The 23,434-nt window shown below is 38.6% G+C and overlaps 1 protein-coding gene across 1 annotated transcript in view; it reads left to right on the top strand.

Annotated features, from left to right (window-relative positions):
* The window catches only part of LOC136837533 (trypsin-1-like), a 551,788-nt gene that overhangs the window by 267,582 nt on the left and 260,772 nt on the right, over nt 1-23,434 (top strand). The window contains exon 3 of the mRNA XM_067102379.1: nt 18,982-19,016. The gene's annotated coding sequence lies outside the window, so the exon portion shown is untranslated. The remainder of the gene's footprint in view (nt 1-18,981; nt 19,017-23,434) is intronic.

Here is a 23,434-nt window from a genome sequence, read left to right as displayed (position 1 = left end):
ACTTGTATGAGGGCAAAAAAGAGAAAAAAGTAACTTGTGTGAGGGGAAAAAAGAGAGAAATAAAGGTAACTTGTGTGAGGGGAAAAAGGAAGAGAAATAAAGGTAAATTGTATGAGGGAGAAAAGTAACTGTTGTGTAAGGGAAAAAAGTGTGCGGGGGAAAAAAGAAGAGGAAAAAGTAATAGTTGTGTAAGAGAAAAAAAGAAAAGGTAACTGTTGTGTGAGGGGGAAAAATAAGAGAAATAAATGGTAACATGTATGAGGGGGAAAAAGAGAAAAAAGGTAACTTGTGTGGGGGAAAAAAGAGAAAAAAGGTAACTTGTGTGAGGGGAAAAAGAAGAGAAAAAAGGTAACTTGTATGAGGGAAAAAAGTAGCTGTTGTATAAGGGAAAAAAAGAAAGGTAACTGTTGTGTGAGGAAAAAAAGAAGAGGAAAAAGTAACAGTTGTGTGACAGAAAAAAAAGAAAAAGGTAACTGTTGTGTGAGGGGAAAAATAAGAGAAATAAAGGTAACTTGTATGAGGGGAAAAAGATAAAAAAGTAACTTGTATGAGGAGAAAAAAGAGAAAAAAGTAACTTGTGTGAGGGGAAAAAGAAGAGAAATTAAGGTAACTTGTATGAGGGACAAAAGTAACTGTTGTGTAAGGGAAAAAAGAAAAAAGGTAACTGTTGTGTGAGGGAAAAAAGAAGAGGAAAAGTAACAGTTGTGTAAGGGAAAAAAGAAAAAGGTAACTGTTGTGTGAGGGGAGAAATAGGAGAAAAAAGGTAACTTGTATGAGGGTAAAAAGAAGAGAAAAAATGTAATTTGTGTGAGGGGAAAAAACAAGAGGAAAAAAGGTAACTTGTATGAAGGAAAAAAAGAGAAAAAAGGTAACTTGCATGAGGAAAAAAAGAAGAGGATAAAGGTAACTTGTGTGATAAAAAAGAGAAAGAGGAACTTGTATGAGAGGGAAAAAGCAGAGGAAAAAGGTAAGTTGTATGCGGGGAAAAAATAAGAGGAGAAAAGGTAACTTGTATGATGGGAAAAAAGAAGAGGAAAAGGGTAACTTGTATGAGGGGAAAAAAGATAAAAAAGGTAACTTGTATGAGAGAAAAAAGAGAAAAAAGGTAACTTGTATGAGGGGAAAAAGATAAAAAAGTTAACTTGTATAAGGGAAAAAAGAGAAAAAAGGTAACTTACATGAGGAAAACTTGAAAAAGGTAACTTGTATGAAAAGGAAAAAAGGTAAAAAAAAGAGAAAAGGTAACTTGTGTGAGGGGAAAAAGAAGAGAAAAAAAGGTAACTTGTATATGTTGTGTAAGGGAAAAAAGAAAAAAGGTAACTGTTGTGTGAGGGGGGGGGAAAGAAGAGGAAAGAGTAAACAGTTGTGTAAGGGAAAAAAGAAAAAAGGTAACTGTTGTTTGACGGGAAAAAGTGAGGGTGTGTTTCCCCTCGAACCAGAGTGGCTATAAAGAGCCAAGCTGAAGGAGGGGCAATTCTCTCTCTCTCCCCAAAGGTGTCAATGTCTTGGAAAAAGCTGTGGGGATAAATATCCCTCGAAATATGCCTCCCCTGGGTCCCCTACGGGTCAAGGCGCCCAGGGGGGGTTTGCTTCTTCATCCACTCAACAAAAGTGGGAGGGAGAGGGGGTAATGTTACACAATGCGTTTTAAGGCTGGCTATCTTTTTTCCCTCTTTTTTTGTATCTTACTATCTTACTGGCTGTTTATTGAGTGCTGGAACGTAACCCGATTTTTCTGAACTTTTTGCTAGAAAAAGGTTCCCAGCAGAGATACAGTATAGCTGGAGGCAGCAGCATTTTCTTTGTTTAATTACTTTTTTGGTTTCGCTTCCGCCCTTGAGTATGTGCATACGGAAGTGTTTAAGAAGATGAAAATCCTTCGTATAATTGATAGATTTATTTATTTATTTATTTTATTTTTATTTTGAATTAATTTGTGTGTGTATGAGTTTAATTTAGAAAGGACACCCTGCTCATTCTCTGAGAGGAGTAGCATCAGTAAACGAGATATATATATATATATATATATATATATATATATATATATATATATATATATATATATATATATATATATATATATATATGTGTGTGTGTGTGTGTGTGTATACATATACATATTATATACATACATACATATATATATATATATATATATATATATATATATATATATATATATATATATATTATAATAACTCAGCAGTCTCGCACAGTGCACCTCCCCCCACCTAATTTACCCCTTTTTGTTTATTGAGAAACGCATGGCCGATCGTATTATCAACATTACGATCTGTCGCTTTTTTTTACCTGGAACAGATATTGAGATGACACAGATAACAGGGCCCAGGAGGATATTTTATGCCACTCCCTTTAGAAGATTTGCCCAACTAATCTTCTTAAATGGACTTTCTAAAGGCAAGTTAAGCTGCCTGAATTGTCTTATCTCCGCAGGAACTCAGGGCAACGGAATCGCTCCCCACCTGGCCAGTGAATCATGCTTGTACACGGCCCCTACCCCTGGCCGCGTGCCTTAAATGGGAGAAGCAGTTAGCTAGTTAGTTAGCTGTGGAGCAGAAGACATGAAGTAAGAATCTTTGAGAGACAGTCCTCGACGCGGGCGAGCTGTAACTTTACTGAGAGCTCACCCTTCATCCCTGTCCGACTCCCGACTCACTCGTCTCCAGTCATCCTCCGAGAGAACCGCCGTGCATACGTGATCTTCCTCGTCCTTATTTCGTCAGAGACCAGCTTTTAAAAGGGTAACGTGCGAGTAAAGACTTTTCGGTCACGAAAGTTTGCCCTTTAGAAAGCCTGGAGTACTAGCATTTCATTTCTGTCCTTGTGCCAGTTTATTCCGTGCCATTTCCAATGTCCTGTGCTCGAGTGTAAAAGTGGTCACTCATTCCTCGAGTCTTTGGCGCCCTCAGTGCAAACTCGAGTCATATTCATTGTTATATTGTTCCTTTACTGGTGTGTAATGTGTAAATCTCTCTTGCAGAGGGACCCATTCACAGTGGACTCATCTTGGCCTGTGCCTTGCCTTTATTCAAGACTTCAGCCGTTGCAAGCCCATTATCAATTTACTTACCCATTTTCCCTTCAAATGCTTCATTTTGTAAATATAATTCTTTAATTTAGCCCAAGTGTTTACATAACATTTCCTTATGAAGTAGAGCCTTCAGCTCATAAATTCTCCCCTTTTTCTTATTTTATTTACGATTTCCCTTTACGCAAGTCAGACCTCCAAGGCCGCTTAAATAAAGTTTCCGTTGCCAGCCTGTAAAATACCATAAACCCAGGGAACTATAAAAGAAATATATATAAATATATATATATATATATATATATATATATATATATATATATATATATATATATATATATATATATATATCTTTTCTTTCTCCAATGGGCCTCTTCGAGAAGCCTTTCACAATAATATTATACCCCATAAATGCTGATAGGGGTCCTTAAAGAGAATTAGGCGACTGGTGTCGACCCTTTTCCTCGCACCAACAGATGATAGGAGATAAGCAATCAATTCGCAGTGGGCTAAAATCAAAGTTTATCACCTAGGCCTATGGGGGCACCTCCTATCATTTCAACCGTATATTGATGCAGTTCGTTTTGTACTTAATCTCACGTCAAAGTCCAGGGCCGGTGACAGGGGTCGTGTTATTATGAGACTCAACCTTTTGGGGACTATACTGTACATATATTATATATATATATATATATATATATATATATATATATATATATATATATATATATATATATATATATATATATATATATATATATATATATATATATATATATATATATATATATATATATATATATGACCCCGACCTCTCATCCGGGTTGACTTACACTGGTCTGGCTGCAGTACTGGGACATGCTTAAATAAGACACAGAGGGTAAATTTAACAATGATCTGTATTATCTAAAAACTTACACAAGGGCCCAAGTATCTAAGCAAACTAAAATTTACCATAAAACCGAGGAAGAGAGGCTGAGGGGAACCCGGCGGATGCAGCGAGAAAGCACATCTTTCCCTAAACGCGACAAAAACGCTCTGCCCAAAGGGACGCCTTCTTTGGGCATCTTCCTCCACCTTGTCATACCTCACAACCCCGATTCTTCTCTACTGGACACGATTGGCTCTGGCACTTCTCCTTGGCCTATCAGCCAATCGGTGCCAGGTAGGTGACGCTAAATCCCAACGAACTTTTTGGGGGTTTCTGGGGAGGAAGGTTTCCTCAGTCTGAGAGAAGATGACCGTTAACCCGTCCTGTAATGGCGTCCCTCACGAGTGCATTAGGATCCGGGGAAGTTTCACGAGGACTGAGAAGGGCTTACACTCCTCCCAAGTCCTTTGCGCCCCCGCAAAGATGCGTCTACCCCTCCACACCGGATCCCGCCACGAGCCTCGTCCTCACGATTTCTGACTTAATTAATTAAAATTGCCTAACTATCTCTAAGGGGCCAGTTGACGCGTGTACAAACCAAACTTACAAGTGAATGGAACACGTCTTACAACCAACAAAAAAAATTTTATATTATTTTTATCTTTTACTCACTCATTCATTTATTTATGTATTTGTTTATCATTTTATTTTCTTTTCCTACGAAATACCCCAACAAACCTTACCCTTTTCTGGAAACAGATCAATACCCAAAAATAATAAAAGTTTTAAAAGATCAAGTCCTGCACTATCTCAACATAAAAAAATGGTGGTCATCACATTTTTAATCACATCGCAAATCCGCTTGAATGTACAAAGTTTTCCTGAAAAAGTGAACACCACAAAACAATAATCTGGCAAGTTAGACACAACAACATAATAAAAAGCAATAAAATTTTTACCAAAGCAAAAGAAAAAACATAATTTCATGGCAACATTTTACCTTTAAGACAACTACACTAACGATAATAACAAAAAAAAGAAATCTTACAGAAAGTGCGACACTTAGGTTGGTATATTATTAAACACAAAATAAGGAACAACAACAACAAAAAATAAAAGCATAACAAGGAACGTTGCAACAACGAAATTAATACAACCATGATAAAAAAATTAGACACTGAAATGTGACACAGAAAATGATGTTGACACTCAAAATAATTGGAAAATCAAAAAACATAAAACAAGAACATCATAACATTAAACCGCTTCGTATATCTCTGATTCCAAGAGTAAAGACATGGGACGACAATTACAAATTTTGATCACTGACTCTTCTCATTCACTTTGCAATAGCATTCACCTTTGACACGGACTCCGAGCACGCGCCTGCTCAGTCAGCGTGGCCCCTCCTGGCAGCTTGCGGGTTCCACTGGCTCTTCTCCCAAATACCCAGCCAGTCCAGGGTAGGGAGGTACCGGTTGGTTGGTGTGGAACACTAGGCTGTCCTCAAGCACCGCAGGTGTGACAGGTGTTGCTCGCTCACGGCCCGGTGCGGATGTGCTGAATGACCACAGTGGTGTGTTTGATCTCTTTCACACGATATGGTCCCATATAGGCGGTTCGAGCTTGTGCCGCAGTTGCTGTCTCCTCAGGTAGATTCTATCCCCTACTTGGATTGGGGAATCATGTGTGCGAAGCGTTTATCGTACCGCACCCGATACTTTTCATTGGCCCTCAACAGCATTCGCTGGGTGGTTTGGAACACTCGTCGGGTCATGTTACAAAACCAAACCCGGTACTGTTCTACTGTATAGTGTGGGGATCTGTTGGGGTCCAAGACCATCGAGCACGGTAATCGAATATCCTGCCCGAACATCAGGAAGTAGGGGGTGTCCCTAATCGAGCTGTTATAAGCGGTGTTAATAGCCAGCTCAGCCGTCGGCAACAGGGACGGCCACGAAGTGGTGATCTCAATTAGATATCTTAAGATATTGATCACTTCACGATTATGGGACTCAACTAGCCCATTGGCTGGACGGGCCGATAAGCGCAATGGTGACATGCCTTATCTGCATTAAAGTCGTAAACTCACGGATCACTTCATTGATGAATTCGCGTCCATTATCACTGACCAACATCCTGGGACACGAACCACACGAGGAACATAACGTTGGCCACTTCACCTGCCGTTTTATTTTCCATCGCATACACGCGTGCAGTGAAACGTGAACGCATCCACGAACACGCAAATGTATTTGGGTTGCCCTTGCACAGAAGGCAATGGTCCAACCACATCCATATGCACTCTATCACTTCACAGGTACCACAGGCCACAATCGGGCCTTCGGGACCACATGTCTGTGACTTTTCATTGTATTACACATGACAACTTCTTACAAATCTAAGTTACGTCCTTTTGCATGCTAACCCAAAAGAAGTGCTCACGGGCTCTTCTAAGGGATCTCTCTATACCTACATGCCCAGCATAAGGGCTTACATGGATCATGTGCATGGCTCTCTCTATTAAAGCTCGAGGAAGTACGACTCGGCCTCGGATATCACCGGGCCTTTTTCATATCTGCAAAACAAGACGTCCCCTTCAATGAAGAACACACATCCTTCGCAAATGCACAGAACTCAGGAATTCGCTGCTCTCACCTCTCACACAGGCCTTGATTTGATTAATCCAAGCTTCAGAGCCCTGACTCTCAACAAGCTCTCGCACACTCCACCCACAAAAATCAACCACACTTTCATTCTCTGGGCATTTACTCTGAACTCCCCAGTCGGAGTTCCACCTGCACTCATCCTGCTGTCACCCCGGCCACTCCCACTCATCTGTGAGTGCCCGCGAGATTCCGTTCTCTGTGCTCCGTGCTCCCATCCGATTGACTGTCACTGTTGGGCATTTGTCGTAACGCTGCTGGCACCAGTGCTGGCATCGCCGGTGCCACCCACGTTCGAGGTTTCTTTTGTCGTTCTTCCTTGCGCTTTGCAGCGCGTGTTGTTACTCCTATGACGTTCCTGGAGGCATCCGCCACCCTATTACTTTGCCTGGAATATGCTCTATTTTAGGATATCAAACTCTAAAATTCGCTCGATCCAACGAGCTTGGTGATTAAATTTCGCTCTTCTTAAATAGGTGCGTTAGCAGTCTGTGATCTGTGAAAATCTTTACTTTGTGTCCCAGTAAGAAATAGCGGTGTCTCTCCAGCAACCACAGGACTGCCAAAGCCTCTCGATCGAAAATACTATAATTTCTCTCTGCCCCTTTTAATGCTCGTGATGCAAAACAAGCTGGTCTCTCATTACCTTCATCGTCTATTTGAGATATTACTCCTCTGATCGCGATATCACTCCCATCTGTAGTCACAATAAATGGACGATCGAACCTCAGATAAGCCAAGAGTTCGTCGCTCACAAGGGCATCTTTTAATTTCTGAAAAGCATCTTGTTCCTTCTCACCCCACTGGAAATCAGGTCGCTTCCTTAATGCATCTAACGGTCTCGCTATCTGGCCAAAGTTCTTAATGAATTTACGGTAATATCCGCGAGTCCGAGGAAGCTGGCTACATCCTTCGCATGTTTAGGCTGTGGAAATTCTTTAATTGTTAAAACCTTATCGGCACAAGGCTTAAGGCCTTCTGAAGTTATGATGTGCCCAAGAAATTCCACTTCGGCCTGAAAAAATTGGCATTTATCTAGGTTAATTTTCATGCCATGACGCCTTAATGCTTCTAAAACCTCTAACAAGTTAGCCATGTGCTCCTCTACTGTGGCCCCGATTACAATGATATCGTCCAGGTATACAAAAAAAACCCCATGGCCTAATATGAAGCTAAAACTGACATCATTACTGAGAAAATGGGCTGGAGCATTCTTTAATCCAAAGGGAAGGAAATTATATTCAAATAGCCGATTATTCGCTATAAAGGCCGTTTTCTCTTTACTCGTCATCTAAGGGAATCTGATGGTAGAATGACTTGAGATCCAGCGTGGTGAAAAATTTACTCCCTTACTTTAAGCAAAAGTTCCTCGATCGAGGGCAATGGAAAAGCATTATCTTTCGTAATGGCATTCAGTCGCCTATAATCAACACACAACCTGAGAGAGCCATCCTTCTTCTTAACTAAAACGATTGGGGAAGCCCAAGGAGATTCGCTTTCTTGAATAATACCTGATTTAGCAATTGATTGATTGTTTCATCGATTACTTGTTCATGACATGCAGGAGTTCTATAAGGCTTTGTGCGAATGGGGGATGATCTCCCGTCTCTATTCTAAAGGGTAACTTATCAGTTCTCCCGGGGCTCGTCTCCAGTTGCAATCACATCTTGGTATTCCCCAATTATGTCTCCTCCGTCGCATGGGTAATTTAAAGGTGTTGCTTTGGCAGCTGTTTGCAGTAGCCTTCTAGCGATGGTTCGCGCTGACCTTGACCCTGTGTAGTCAGGGCCGACACTGCGTTATCGGCTGTTACAAGGTGCATACTTCTAAATCACAAAGAGACTCACTACTTAATTCTAACCTACTACTATTTACATTCATAAAGGTACATTCGCCTTCCTGTCGACGATGATGGTAGCGACTCCTGGCAGCACGAAGTCTGCCCACTTTTATGGGGATTAATATATACGAGTGTACCTTTCTTCTAACTTTCGTGCTGGGTTGACAGGAAGGGAATAGAGATGGGAGGGGAATAACCTCCCCACCTCCGGGCTGGCAGGTACCACTCCTGTGTCCCCTTTAAATGCCCAGGCCACCTTGACACACCGTCTCCTCTCACCCAAGACGGAAAGTTTTGGTACTGCCCGGTTCCTACTGGCATCGACACTTCCACTCCCCCTCCGTCGATCCCATGAGAGCCACCTTGTGCTCGCACGGCCAATTCCCAGAATAACGGGAATTCCTTCCATGTGAGTCGTCGGTACAACATGGAATTTGTGAGTCAAGACTCGGCCACCTAGGAAAATCTGCTGGTTGACAATGCGCCGGATCCTTATCTGATGGCCACTGTTCAACAACAGACATCCCTTCGACGCCATAATAGCGCCCTGGTCACTAAACGTTCTCGATCAGGGACATGCAAGCTCCGCTGTCCAACAATGCATGGTATGTCCCCGTTCCAATCCCCACTTCAAGAACAGGAACTGAATCTCAATCTCGAGAGAGGAGACGGGGTGAGGACGTTTGCTCTGTTCCTCCAGAGGTACACACCCCTGGGCAGAGGAGCTCTCACTGGCTGGGGAGACTCCCACCTACACACTGGCTGGGGTGGCACTACTCCCCATTAGGCCTTCTCCTTGTTTTGGCGGTCCCCTGCAACTGGCCCCTTGGGGTGCCAGAGGGAGGAGGCCCGCGAGTACACTTCATCCTCCCCTTCCCCGGCGGCGTCCCCCTTCCTCTCGGGGAGGAGGCGCCGTTGAAGCGACGCCGTTTTTGGACACTCGCTGACTAGATGGTCAGTGGCACCACATCGAAACAGTGCCTTTGACCATACAAAGGGCATTGGGCACGCATGTGGCCCTTTTTCCCTGCACTGCCAGCAGAGTTTCTCTGCCGCACCCACTCCCCCCTTCCCCTGGCCCCCTTGGTCGCTTGGCACTGGGGCCAACTCCGCTGGGTTGGTTGGGGCTGGAAGAGCGCGCCTTGGTGTCACGGACTGGTTGGCGGAGGCGACGATGGGTGGGGGGTAGGACATCGCCATCCTCTCTGTTTGCAGCCGTCTCTCCGTCCGAGGCCAAACTTTCATAGTCGGCCAACAGTCTGGCGATGTACTCGGCGATGCCCTCCCCCGCTCGTAATGCTGGAGAATAGTGGGCCCATAGCTCGCCGGCTCTTCTTGAAGGGTGAAGCGTGTTATAAGGCCTTGTCTGAACGATGGCCAATCTTTAGGTCTATTTTTCCATGACCTCATCATCCTGGCTGCGGACCCGGTCATCTTCGCGATGGTTTGTGCAATTTTCTGGGCATCGGTCCAATCGCTAGTGGCCTCTTCGACACTGTTAACGAAAGGCTTCGATCGAAATGAAGCCCTCTTTTGGCGTCGAGTTATCGGTCGAGAATGTGCGATGCGGGATGGAAATTTCATCACCAAACTGCGAGGCACCATGCGGCCGGCGCCGAGGTTGCATTGCAATCCCGGAGGAGCGAAACGATCATTCCATTCCCGCTACTACAGTTCCCCGCTGACGTAGAACCATTATTTGCACCATCGCTGTTCGGAATTCCTGACGGCGCATTACTACTGTCCGTTTCACTCGCGTTCATCGGGTTCCCACCCCTGCGATTCCACTCCAGGAATGCCCTCAAAGGGCAAGGTCACTTGCTGCATTCCTTTCGCTATTTTCCTAACCCTTCTCGGACTAACTTACCACCGCCCCACCGTCTCTCTCCTCTTGTTCGTCGCCGTTCGCACTGCGTAATCGCGTGCTTCTTGTATTTATACACCATTGTTCCCAATTTAATATCACTCTACAGTTATTGCATTAGCACGATCGTAGACCCACAGTTCGCTATATTTACTATTAATTACGCCGCAGCAGGACCCCGCACCTGACACAGAAACTGACCCGACCTCTTGTCGGGTTGACTTACACTGGTCCGGCTGCAGTACTGTGGGACATGCTTAAATAAGACACAGGGTGTAAATTTAACAATGATCTGTATTATCTAAAACTTACACAAGGCCCAAGTATCTAAGCAAACTAAAATTTACCATAAAACCGAGAAAGAGAGGCTGAGGGGGAACCGGCGGATGCAGTGAGGAAAGTACATCTTTCCCTAAACGCGATAAAAACGCTCTGCCCAAAGGGACGCCTTCTTTGGGCATCTTCCTCCCACCTTGTCATACCCTCACAACCCCGATTCTTCTCTACTGGACACGATTTGCTCTGGCACTTCTCCTGAGGCCTATCAGCCAATCGGTGCCAGGTAAGGTGACGCCAAATCCCAACGAACTTTTGGGGGGGTTTCTGGGGGGAGAAGGTTTCCTCAGTCTGAGAGAAGATGACCGTTGACCCGTCCTGTAATGGCGTCCTACGACTGCATTAGGATCCGGGGAAGTTTCACGAGGACTGAGAAGGGCTTATATATATATATATATATATGTATGTATGTATATATATATATATATATATATATATATATATATATATATATATATATATATATATATATATATATATATATATATATATATATATATATATATACACCTATTGTTTCGAAGTTAGAGCCCTCCTCCACAGAACAAATGGAAAGTTATGAAGTACATTATTTTAAGTTTCCATTATGCTATTTTTCATTTTACATTTCTTGTATTTTCAGACAGAGTGACAGAGTTAGATACAGCCATGGCTAATGACTCGGAGGAAATCAGATGGATTGACCGAATCCGGGCTATAACTTTCAGGGAGGCCAGGGATGCTGGCGCATCCTTCATTTCACGTTCCTGGATAGCTAAATACATTAAAAGAGATGAATCCTTTGTTAAAAGAAACTGGAACAAAAATCCATATGACTGTCATCGCGAAAAGAGTGAGAATCTTGGAAGGCCTGAAGTCCTTTCTCAGAAGTCAAAAGACATCATAACTGAGGCAGTGGGTAGACCAAGAAAGTCTTTATGTAAATTGGTGCTTGAACTAGAAAAAAAGAGGAAAGAAGAGAAGTTATAGTGCTGTATATCGTGAGTTGAAAAACTCTGGTATCAAGCCATTTCATGTTATCAGCAAGCCCAACATCACTCAGCAACAGAGAGAAGACCGTGCATGGTTTTGTGGTTCATTTCTTAAAGATTGGGATGAAGCTAACTTTCTCCATGTTGCTGCATCAGATGAATTCTTCATTTACACAGTCAGGAAGCCAAATCATAAAAATGACATCATTTGGGCTGCAAAGTTGGATGATACCAGCGATGACATGTGGTATCACCAAGTTGTGAAATTTCCTAAATGTTTGGGAATTTTTCTCTGTTTCACAGCCAAACACCTGATGTGGATCATCAAAGAAAAAGGACGGTCATGGAATGGCGAATACTTCAGAGAGACTGTGCTTACTGGTGGAGTATTTCCTTTCCTCAAAGATCCTGAAAATGTGTTATCTGTTGAAGAAGCCACATTTTTGCATGATAAGGCACCATGTTTCAAGGCTCTTCAGACACAGGAGCTGCTTCGAAACAGTGGTATCAATTTCTTCTTGTCAAGTGAATTTCCAGGTAGCTTCCCTGACCTTAATGTGTGTGAAAACATTGGTAGTTTCCTAAAGGATCGTGTTGAAACGCGCACAGTGAACAATGATGGTATACCAAGCCTTGACGACCTGCGAAGAGAGGTCTCAGCTTTTTTGCGATTTGCTGAAGTCATACCCCTCAAGAATGCAGGCTGTGTTACAGGCAGATGGAGGCCACACAAAATATTAAATACTCAGAGAGAAACTTAAATAAATACCTGTTCTGTATTACTTTTGTTTTTGTCCATATCAATTTTAGTTTATGGTGTAGAGGCGGGGGAGGCCCTCTAATTTCGAAACACCCTGTATATATAGTTCCCAAAAGGGTTGAGTCTCATAATAACACGACCCCTGTCACCGGCCCTGGCCTTTGACGTGAGATTAAGTACAAAATGAACTGCATCAATATAATGTTGAAATGGTAGGAGACGCCCCCATAGGCCCAGGTGATAAACTTTGTTTTTAGCCCACTGCGAATTGATTGCTTATCTCCTATCATCCGTTGGTGCGAGCAAAAGGGTCGATACCAGTTGCCTAATTCTCTTTAAGGACCCCTATCGGCATTTATGGGGTATAAGATTATTGTGAAAGGATTCTCGAAGAAGCCTATAGGACGAAGATAAGATTATATATATATATATATATATATATATATATATATATATATATATATATATATATGTATATATATATATATATATATATATATATATATATATATATATATATATATATATATATATATATATATATGTATATATATGTACACATATATAATAGTATATGATTGAAGGGAAATAAACAGGCTTACGGCCTTGCCTTCGTAAGCTTCTGTAAGATTATCTTCCGAATTTTCCTTCCGGTATTCCTCCGTGGCTGGTTTTCCCAGAAATCCAGAGCCATTTTTAACGGAGAATTTTCCAAGCATAAGAAAATTTCAGATAGGAAGGATTCCGAATAATATTATAATTTGAAATACACCACCGAGTTACAGCCGAGAAAAATGTTCAGCATCGTCAATTCTGTTCTTCCATGTAAATCTCTCTCTCTCTCTCTCTCTCTCTCTCTCTCTCTCTCTCTCTCTCTCTCTCTCTCTCTCTCTCTCTCTCTTTGCGTGAGACTTTCTAGTGCGTATATTAAAGGTAATGGAATATCATAAATGTGTGTTTAAGCCAATTGTAACTCGAATGTCTAGATCGTTTGTCATTTTTAATGGACGTTGCCACACTGCTCTGGCTAATGAAGTTTTTGGACGTCATTTGTAATGAGTAGCCCTTTCTCTTTCATTTTTCTCTTTTTTTTTTATTTATGAATTTCTGACACTGATTATGGCATGGGTCCTTCGTGTGCTGAACGCTCTGACAGCCGTGTAAGAGATTTTCATGTTTTTTTTTGTGGGGGTGGGGCGCCCCGTTGCTAAAGGGATAAGGATGTTTAAATTTATTAATATAAAATATAATACGTCATATTTCTGACTAGAAATTTTTGAAAGAGACACTTTTCTGTTCTTGGCACAAATTTTCGTAAATTTTCGTGTTTTAACTTGCAGTTATATATCAACTTTTTAATATTTATAAAACAATAAGTAAAGGGAAGCTAACCAATATGACAGCCACGTATGTCAAGTGTCTGAAGAACAGGTAAATGTATCTTCTCGTCATTACGGGAAAAATTCGAGAGAAAGGCTTGAAATAGTAATGAAACATTTCCTCGCCATTATGTGAACAAATCTGAGACTTAAAACGGTAATAAAATACATTCTTGCTCTTCTACAGTATTTCCCATGTATAGACGTGTGAAAGAGCTATAGATAGTTATCGCATCCTTCTTGCTATGTTCATTTGGGCGGCAGAATACACAATCAGTTGCAATAAGACTCATTCTCCTGGGCTGCCAGTCAGCTTCATACACAGACAATTGAAGTTCTGTGTTGGGCACAAAATACTTTGGCATATTATAATAAGTTTCATTTACTTCATCGGCTCTCCCATTGTTATCATTAGTGGAAATATATTCAAACAGTTCTAAGAACTTATGTTTGATTTACAGTTTGCTGAATTCTCACATTAACAACAATGCACTCAAGCAGTCAAACGTATACGCAATTTGCTTTATATGCCTTCTGCTGAAGTTCGGCATTGCAAAGCAAAAACATCGTCCTTTTAAGATCCAGAATGCTTGTTGATATGCAGCGTGCACAAATCAAGCAATGATTGCATAATAATCAATTGCTTCTGAGCCGGCCTAAATAACATTTAAATTTTGATGCTACTAAAGTCACTTGCGAAGCTAAGGACACCTGTTGAATCCCGATTAATCTCAATTTGCTTAATATATATTCAGTTGAGATCTCGCCCCAAACCTAGAACACTCGAGCAGTTTCAAGCAGGCTCGGCGTGCTTGATGTACCAGTGTACTCTGGAGACGTCTCGCATGGAATGCAAAATAGTCAAGGGATTACATGCAATCCTAAATGCTTGATAAACACTTTGCTTAATTGTCGTATTAAACATATTTACTCAAGCGACTGCACGCACTCATGACATGCTTGATATTTACAGCCTGCCAAGGTTCTTGCATTAAATACAAAATACTCAAACATTCCTAAACTGTTTGATATAATAGTCTACTGAATTCTCCTGTTCCCCACAAACTGTTCAACCAATGTTATGCAAACCTAAGACAGGTTTCGATCTCTTTCGGCATATTTGGAATTGTCTGTGAACGTGAATTTTTGCTTTGATAGGTAACAGAACAATTATTAGACATTCAATAAATTTAAACATAAATTACAATCATTTGGGAGGTGCAAACAGAAGACGTTCCATGTCAGACGTAAATTTTATTAGTAACTTATAAAACTTCAAACAGTTATTACTTCATCATTTTTCAACCAACTTGAGTGATATTCTATAACTTCAAACAATTACTTCATCAATTTTTCAACAACTTCAGTGATACTCTATAACTTCAAACAATTAATTCATCATTTTTCAACCAACTTCAGTGATATTGTATAACTTGAAACACTTATTTCTTCATTTTTCAACCAACTTTAGTGATATTCTATAACTTGAAACACTTATTTCTTCATTTTTCAACCAACTTCAGTGATATTCTGTATCTTCAAACAATTATTTCTTCAGCATTTTTCAACCAATATCAGTGAAATTCCACACAGTACATCTAAACCGTTTGAATGACAGTATATGCTGGTTTATTATCTGACAGATTTTTTCAGACTAAAAGTTGAAATAAAATTTTGGTAGCATTGTTGAAATGGAATTTAGGATTTAGGCCAAAGGCTAAGCTCTGGGACCTATGAGGTCATTTAGCGCGGAAAGGAAAATTGAGAGGAGAAAGATTTTAAAGGTGTAACAGGAGGAAAACCTGGCAGTTGCACGATGTAAGAGTTGTTGGGAGAGGGTGGAAAGTAAGATGGAAGAAAGAGAATATGAAAGGAGGTACAGTAAAAGGAATGAAAGGGGTAGCAGCTATTGGCCTAAGGGACGCCGCAAAGAACCTTGAAGTAATGGCTACAGGAGGCACCACCCCGCTCCCCCAACTTCCTACGGGATTTTAAGCAATGATATTTATTGCGATTCCAACACGGAAGTTCAAACATAACTGGGCTTTTCACGGGCTTTGTGACAATTCCAGTCACGTCATGCCCACCCACGACTTCATACCCTTTTATCATATAACCTGCAGGAATTCTCCTGCGTATCCTGACATCCCGCTGTTGCTATCGGAGCGTGAAATTCGTCTCCCTCTTCGTCATTCAGATCAGATAGTGTATATCCGGAGGAAGTCCTCCTCCATTACATGATTAATGGAACTAGACAGTAGCGCTTAATGAGTCCACTAATGGATTAGAGGCAATTCGATACTGTGCGGGCGTAATAGCCACTTCAAACGCTCTCTCTCTCTCTCTCTCTCTCTCTCTCTCTCTCTCTCTCTCTCTGTGGTTTCTCCATCTGAAGCAGGGCAAGAAAGAGTCGTTTATGGTACTTTTACTCTCTCTCTCTCTCTCTCTCTCTCTCTCTCTCTCTCTCTCTCTCTCTCTCTCTCTCTCTCTGTGTGTATGTGTGTGTGTGTGTATGTGGTTTCTCCATCTGAAGCAGGGCAAGAAAGAGTCGTGTATGGTACTTTTACTCTCTCTCTCTCTCTCTCTCTCTCTCTCTCTCTCTCTGTGTGTGTGTGTGTGCTTCCCTCCCCTGAAGCCGTTCAAGGAAGAGATGTTTATGATCTCTTTAGGTAAAAGTGGATATATGTATGCTTTTCAAATTTAAGTTGGTTATTTTGCTTATATATATATATATATATATATATATATATATATATATATATATATATATATATATATATATATATATATATATATATATATATATATATATATATATATATACAGTATATATAGTTAGTTAGTTATATGAAAATCATCATTCTATTCTAAAATAATCAAGATGAATTTCTAAATTCTTCAATATAATTCTTAGCTCTTCATTTCATTGTCTAAATTTAAAATCAACTTAACCCAAACTCAGATTTCAATGTCTAAATATACAATTACCTTAACTCAGAATAAAATGTTACAAATATTCTTATCCTCGCATGCCTAAATTCCAAGGATGTATGCATGCCCTATTTACATCTAAATGGATCTTTGTAATGTTTCCTATAATCTGCTGCGATCTACATCGCCGCTAAATGGCATTCCGTAATTTGCCTACATCTAAAGGGATGTCTGTTCAGTTCTGATGTAAATGAATGTCAAATTGATTCTGATTCTCTCTCTCTCTCTCTCTGTAGGTCAAATGTAGATATTTGGTGGGTTTCGATCTGAATATCTCTCTGCCATGTTCGAATTCAAGTGAATGTAGGTCTCCAGTAAAATTATATCAAGAAATTGTTCATCTAAAGAGAATGATATATTTATTTATATTTACTTTATTTAGACTTAAATGGGACTTAACTTTCTGGTTAGGTCTTTGACGTTCTTGCGGTCTTTTGTCCATGGATTTCGTAATACTTTGTTTGTGATATGTTTACGACGAGTTGCTGACATGTGTGAAGACACATTTTACTGTGATGTGTGCGTACCCTTAGATTCCCAATTATTTAAATTTCGCAAAGAGAAAAAAACCTTGAAACCAGAGAGGCCGCTTCTAATCATAAAACTTTGTTTGTGATGTGTATGCAACAAGTTGCTGGTGTGGTTTTTTGTAGTGTAGACACGACCTTGGGTTCCAAATTTTCTAAATTTTACAAAGAGGAAAAGAAAACTTAAACTAGAGAAGCCACTTCTAGTCATAAACCTTTCTTTGTGATATGTATACGACAACTCGCTGACATGTGTGGAGACATGTTTTACTATAGTGTGGAAACGTCCTTAGATTCCCAATTTCCTAAATTTTACAAAGAGGAAAAGAAAACTTTTAGGCTAGGAATGCCTCTTCTAGACCTAGTTAAATGCATATTCTGGCAACCTCTGGTGTATCTGTACGCCCCTATTGGCTTCTGGTTCATGGAAAATTTGATCTCTGTAACCAGATCTGCGCAGTGGTGACGCGCATCCCGCCTGGGAGGTCTGCGGAGGTAGGTATAATTTCTTTAGTACACAAAACTGTTTTTTGCACTGAGTATTTTATTTTATTTATTTATTTTTTTTGCATAGATTTGTTGGTTTTCGATTGATTCTGATATTTATTATGCTATCAAATCACTTGTTTATTTAGATTTGTCACTGTCCTAGGCCTTTATATATCCACTGGAAAATTCGTGCAAAAATTGTCAAAATAAATAAATAAATAAATAAATAAATAAATACAAAAATGAATAAATGAATAAACATATGAATAAATACATACATAAATAAATAGATAAATAAATAAATTAATAAATGAAACCAAGCAGAATACACCATATTCATCAGGGATACAACATAACCTAACTTTCCTTAGTATAAACTAACTTAGGGCGCTGGGCACTTTCCTGAACAACCTTCCACCTCCCCCCCACCTTTTCCGGGGACTTCTTCGACCACCCTCCGACCTAACACGACCCGGAGCTGTTTATCTAACCGTTACGAAAATACATCCTAGTGATTATAATGATATCGCGTATTAGTAATTTGCAATGGGTAAACTGTTCTTAAACACCAGTTTCATTACTAATATATAAAGAATTCGCTCTGTGTATACTGAGTTCGTTAAAAACATGAGTTGAATTTTAAAAATATTTTACAAAATTAAAGATGTTTAATTTTATTAAAATATTATATTAAGAAATCATCCAGGAGCATTGTAATACTATCACTCATAGAGAGATTTGTATTTATATATAATCGTATTAATTTTTTTTTTATACCATGGCTTTTGTTGAAGGGAAGCTTTGCAAACGGAATTGGCAAAGGGAATATGTTGATATAAATACAGTTAAACTGTAGAATCACAACTATTATGAAGAAAACGTTTGGCGTTTGTTCTGCGGTGCACTGTAGGCATTACTTGAGGTTCTTTGCAGCGTACCTTCGGCCCCTAGCTGCAACCCCTTTCGTTCCTTTGACTGTACCTCCTTTCATATTCTCTTTCTTCCATCTTACTTTCCACTCTCTCCTAACAATTGATTTATAGTGCAACTGCGAGGTTTTCATGCTGTTACACCTTTCAAACCTTTTGCTGTCAATTTCCGTTTCAGCGCTTAATGACCTCATAGGTCCCAGTGCTTGATCTTTGACCTAAATTCTGTATTCAATTCAATTCATTTCATTTCGGTCCAATTCAGTCTAACAGTTTTCTTTAACTGAGTCTAAAGATTATTTTCTCTTTCAGGTAGTGACGCTGACGTGGATTCAAGAGTCGGCACTGTGAGTATAACTATAAAAATGTTTATTTTTGTAACATGTAGTAGTTTGATCACTCAGGAAGGCAGTGAATTGAATTACTTTATTTATTTATACAAAGATTTAGCATCAAGATTTTTTTCACTAAAATGTTGATTTTGGGGGTATCGCATGTACAAGAAATGGGGTAAATAGGCGTATAGTGGGGTATATATATATATATATATATATATATATATATATATATATATATATATATATATATATATATATATATATATATATATATATATACAGTATATATAAATATAAATTATATATATATATATATATATATATATATATTCATATATATATATATTATATATATATATATATATATATATATATATATATTCATATATATATATATATATATATATATATATATATATATATATATATATATATATATACCAATGAGCAAGGGACAGGAATCTTGAATACAGACATTAAACGGAGGCGGACAGGAATACTCTTGATTAGTCATTTGATTGCAGTTTATTCCCAAGATGTAGGGGTTCTAGAATTAAAACAAAAAACATTGACAATAAAAATTACAGAAAAAATTATGCAAAGGCATGTCAGAACATAAAAAATGACAATTACTTTTACAAAGGACACCGAGAACAGGTAAAATAAATTAATTAAAACAAATAGAATATATAAAGACAAGTAAAAAAAAAAATTTAAAAAATTATATTTAAAATATTTATGTTTTAAAAACACTAAAATTTTAAATCACATTAAGAAAACAAATAAATAAATGAATAAAAGTGACTAAAGGGTATGGGGCCAACCTGTCACAAATACAGAAAATGAAGTCTTTAGGGAGAAACAAAACAACAAAAGCATTATCATTATGACAGGTAGAGCCGAAGTCTGAGTGTTCAACTTCGGAACAAGCTGTTTTATCATAAGAGACTCGAGTATTGGTAGTTCCAGTTGGCTAGAAGTTCGTTCAATTATGTAGAAATCTTTGTTTTCAATGGGGTTTTACAAAATTTCGCATGACTTCTGATGTTGGAGTGTTCAGGGTTGGAGATTTTACCTCAGCTTATCCCCTATGTGAGTCTATGCGTACTTTTAGAAGTCTCAGTGGATCCACCGAGTTACACTTGGGGCAAGAATATACACCACTCCGGAGGACATCATAGCACAAAGCTGATCCTTAAATTTAAAAATAGAGCCAATCGTTAGGGGTTGATAGGAATAAGTTTAACATCTATGGCACCAAAATGTTTCCTCACCTCTAATTGGAAAGCTTTCCATGATGAAGTAACCTTTCTTTTTGAATATTTTAAACACAATTGCTTTCCGTCTAAGATAGTTTTTAATAGCCTCAATAAAATACTTAACAAGAAGTTTTTCACTGAGCGATATGCTCTTACAGTACCTAAACTACACTTTTATGCCAAATTCCCATACTGTCATGATGTCCATTTTAGAACAAAAGTTACTAGTACAATTCAAAAACATTTTGGTGCCATAGATGTTAAACTTATTCCTATCAACCCCCTAACGATTGGCTCTATTTTTTAAATTTAAGGATCGGCTTTTTGCTATGATGTCACTCAGTGGTGTATAAATATTCTTGCCCCAAGTGTAACTCGGGGATTTATGTGGATCCACTCGGAGACTTCTAAGTACGCATAGACTCACATAGGGGATAAGTTTTCGTACGGGGTAAAAATCTCAACCCCGAACACTCCAAATCCAGAAGTCATGCGAAATAAAACCAATTGAAAACAAAGATTTCTACATAATTGAACGAACTTCTAGCCAATGGAACTACCAATACTCCGAGTCTCTTATGATAAAACAGCTTGTTCCGTTGAAACTAGACTTCGGCTGTTCCTTTGTACCTGTCATAATGATAATGCTTTTGTTGTTTGTTTCTCCTTTGAAGACTTCATTTTCTGTAATGACAAAAGTCACTTTTATTAATTTATTTATTTGTTTTCTTAATGTGATTTAAAATTTTAGTGTTTTTAAACATAAATATTTTTAAATATAATTTAAAAATTTTTTTACTTGTCTTTTATATATTCTATTTGATAATTTCTCTGTATTTTATTGTCTTTAATGTAAAAGTTTCCTTTTAAGTCGATTGTCATTTTTATGTTCTGACTTTGCCTTTGCATAATTTTTCTGTAATTTTTATTGTCAATGTTTTTGTTTTAATTTAGAACTCTGATGATGTAATCGATTATGAAACGTTGGGAATAAACATGCAATCAAATGACTAATCAAAGTATTCATCCGTTTAATGTCTATATATATATATATATATATATATATATATATATATATATATATATATATATATATATATATATATATATATATATATATATATATATATATATATATATTCATTCACTTAGACAGATGTATAAATACGAACATACTTTAGTTGTACTTTACCTAGAAATTTAAACGTTGGTTATAAGTTCCCAAGTGAGGCATTTTCCTGTACACTGTGTGTTTCTCTCTCTCTCTCTCTCTCTCTCTCTCTCTCTCTCTCTCTCTCCGTATTTGTCTCTTTCGATTTTTACCCCTTTTTCTATTTTATCGGTTTCTCAATTTTCTCCCATTCACCTCAGTTATTCTGTGTCTCCCAATTCCCCTCATTTGTCATTTGCCTTTATTTTCTTTCCCTCTTTGGCCGAGTCCCGAAGCGCTCGGAAGTCTCAATATTTAACCTTTTCCCTCTGACTTTCGTTTCCTCCGAAACTTTCGTTCAGTATCGGGGTTGAACAGGAGATGAGTTGATCGCGAAATATGGAACGCGGACGATGAATTTCGGAACGGCGTAATGTGGTGAGGCTTTGATATTTCTTTGATTGTATGAATTTCTGGCTGATGAATACAAACAATTAGAGATGAATTCACTCCTATAATTCGTGTGATTTAAGATTCGTCGGTTCGAAATCCATTTATCCGAGTTTTCCACGAATTTTTCTTTCTTTAAAGGTTTTCGGTGTGACTCTGCGTATTATTATGAATGTATGCATTACTAAATTCGCTTCAGATTTGGACCTTTATTCATAAGTAATGACTGGGCATACATTCTCGTAAGATACGTATTTTAAATTTTAAATTCCTAGGTAATCTTACTTTACCTGTCGAGAGCAACCAGATTCACTGAACAGCAGCACCAATATGAAGTACATGCCCTGGCTGTACATCTTGTCAGTTCCAGGTCCTTTATTCCTCACACCGTTGGACTGTGGAACGGCCTCCCTGAGGATGTCGTGCAATTGGAACTTCAGAAGTTCAAGAAGGTGCAACGCATTACTACCTGATTCTATTCTCCTTGCATCTTAATACATTATTATCTAGTTATTAATTTATGAATGTATTTTTTTTAATAAGTGAAATCTCTTCTTTCTGTATTTCTTACTTCCTCTTACTTCTTCCTAATGAGCACCATATTCTTTGAAGCTCGATTTCCAAGTCAATGGCCCTTTGGGCTTGTTCCATACGAATAGGTTCCATCTGCTGAATAATAATAATAATGATAATAATAATAATAATAATAATAATAATAATAATAATAATAATAATAATCGGAAATAAAACCCGTAAGATGCATATTTTATATGTAAATTCCTAATTGACGATCGGAAATAAATTCCCGTAAGAATTCATTGCAAGGGAGCGTCAATTGTATTTCAGAAATCATCGTTCGGTCTCGCGACTAATTGTTGCTAGGCAAGATTAATTTAATTACCACTAATAAGTCTCTAATGCGAATTACAGCCCGCTGAGCTTTATAAAACTAATTATGCATACATTTCCGGTAACTCCATTGTTATTGATCCTTGACGTGCGAGGCGTATTGAACGGGCCAGATCGTATGAACTATGGTTTCCTTTTTTTTTCTGCTATTTTTGGTTTCGTTCTATTTCGTTATTATCTTTGTATAGTTTTTGTTCTTAGAAAATATGAAATGAGCTGATGTGGAATTTTGCACATTTGTTGTTATTTCGACGACTGTGGAGGAAATTTGTGATTAGGGATCTCCTTGTCTCTTTTTTTTTTTACTGAGTTAAATATTTACTTATAGACACACCCGCGCGCGCGCACACACACATACACACACACACACACACACACACACACACACATATATATATAGTGTGTGTGTATGTGTGTGCATAGGCATGTGCAATGTGTGCCATATAATGTTCTTTAATGTTAGTTTTTTGTATGGAATTTACGCAAAAAAAACATGCAAACGGTTGCGTTTATACCAATACAAATATACATATATAAATATACGACGTTCTTACTTTTCCATCATGGAATTGAGAATTGATATATTATAAAATTGCCCAATATGCTTTGATCCCAATAATACATTTTGAAATCACTGGAGATTAAATGATGTTTTTTTC

Source organism: Macrobrachium rosenbergii, chromosome 59, assembly GCF_040412425.1.
Source record: "Macrobrachium rosenbergii isolate ZJJX-2024 chromosome 59, ASM4041242v1, whole genome shotgun sequence".
Classification (NCBI taxonomy): Eukaryota; Metazoa; Arthropoda; class Malacostraca; order Decapoda; family Palaemonidae; genus Macrobrachium; species Macrobrachium rosenbergii.
The sequence above is the reverse complement of the archived record's forward strand: the minus strand, read 5'-3'. Positions and strand labels throughout refer to the sequence as shown.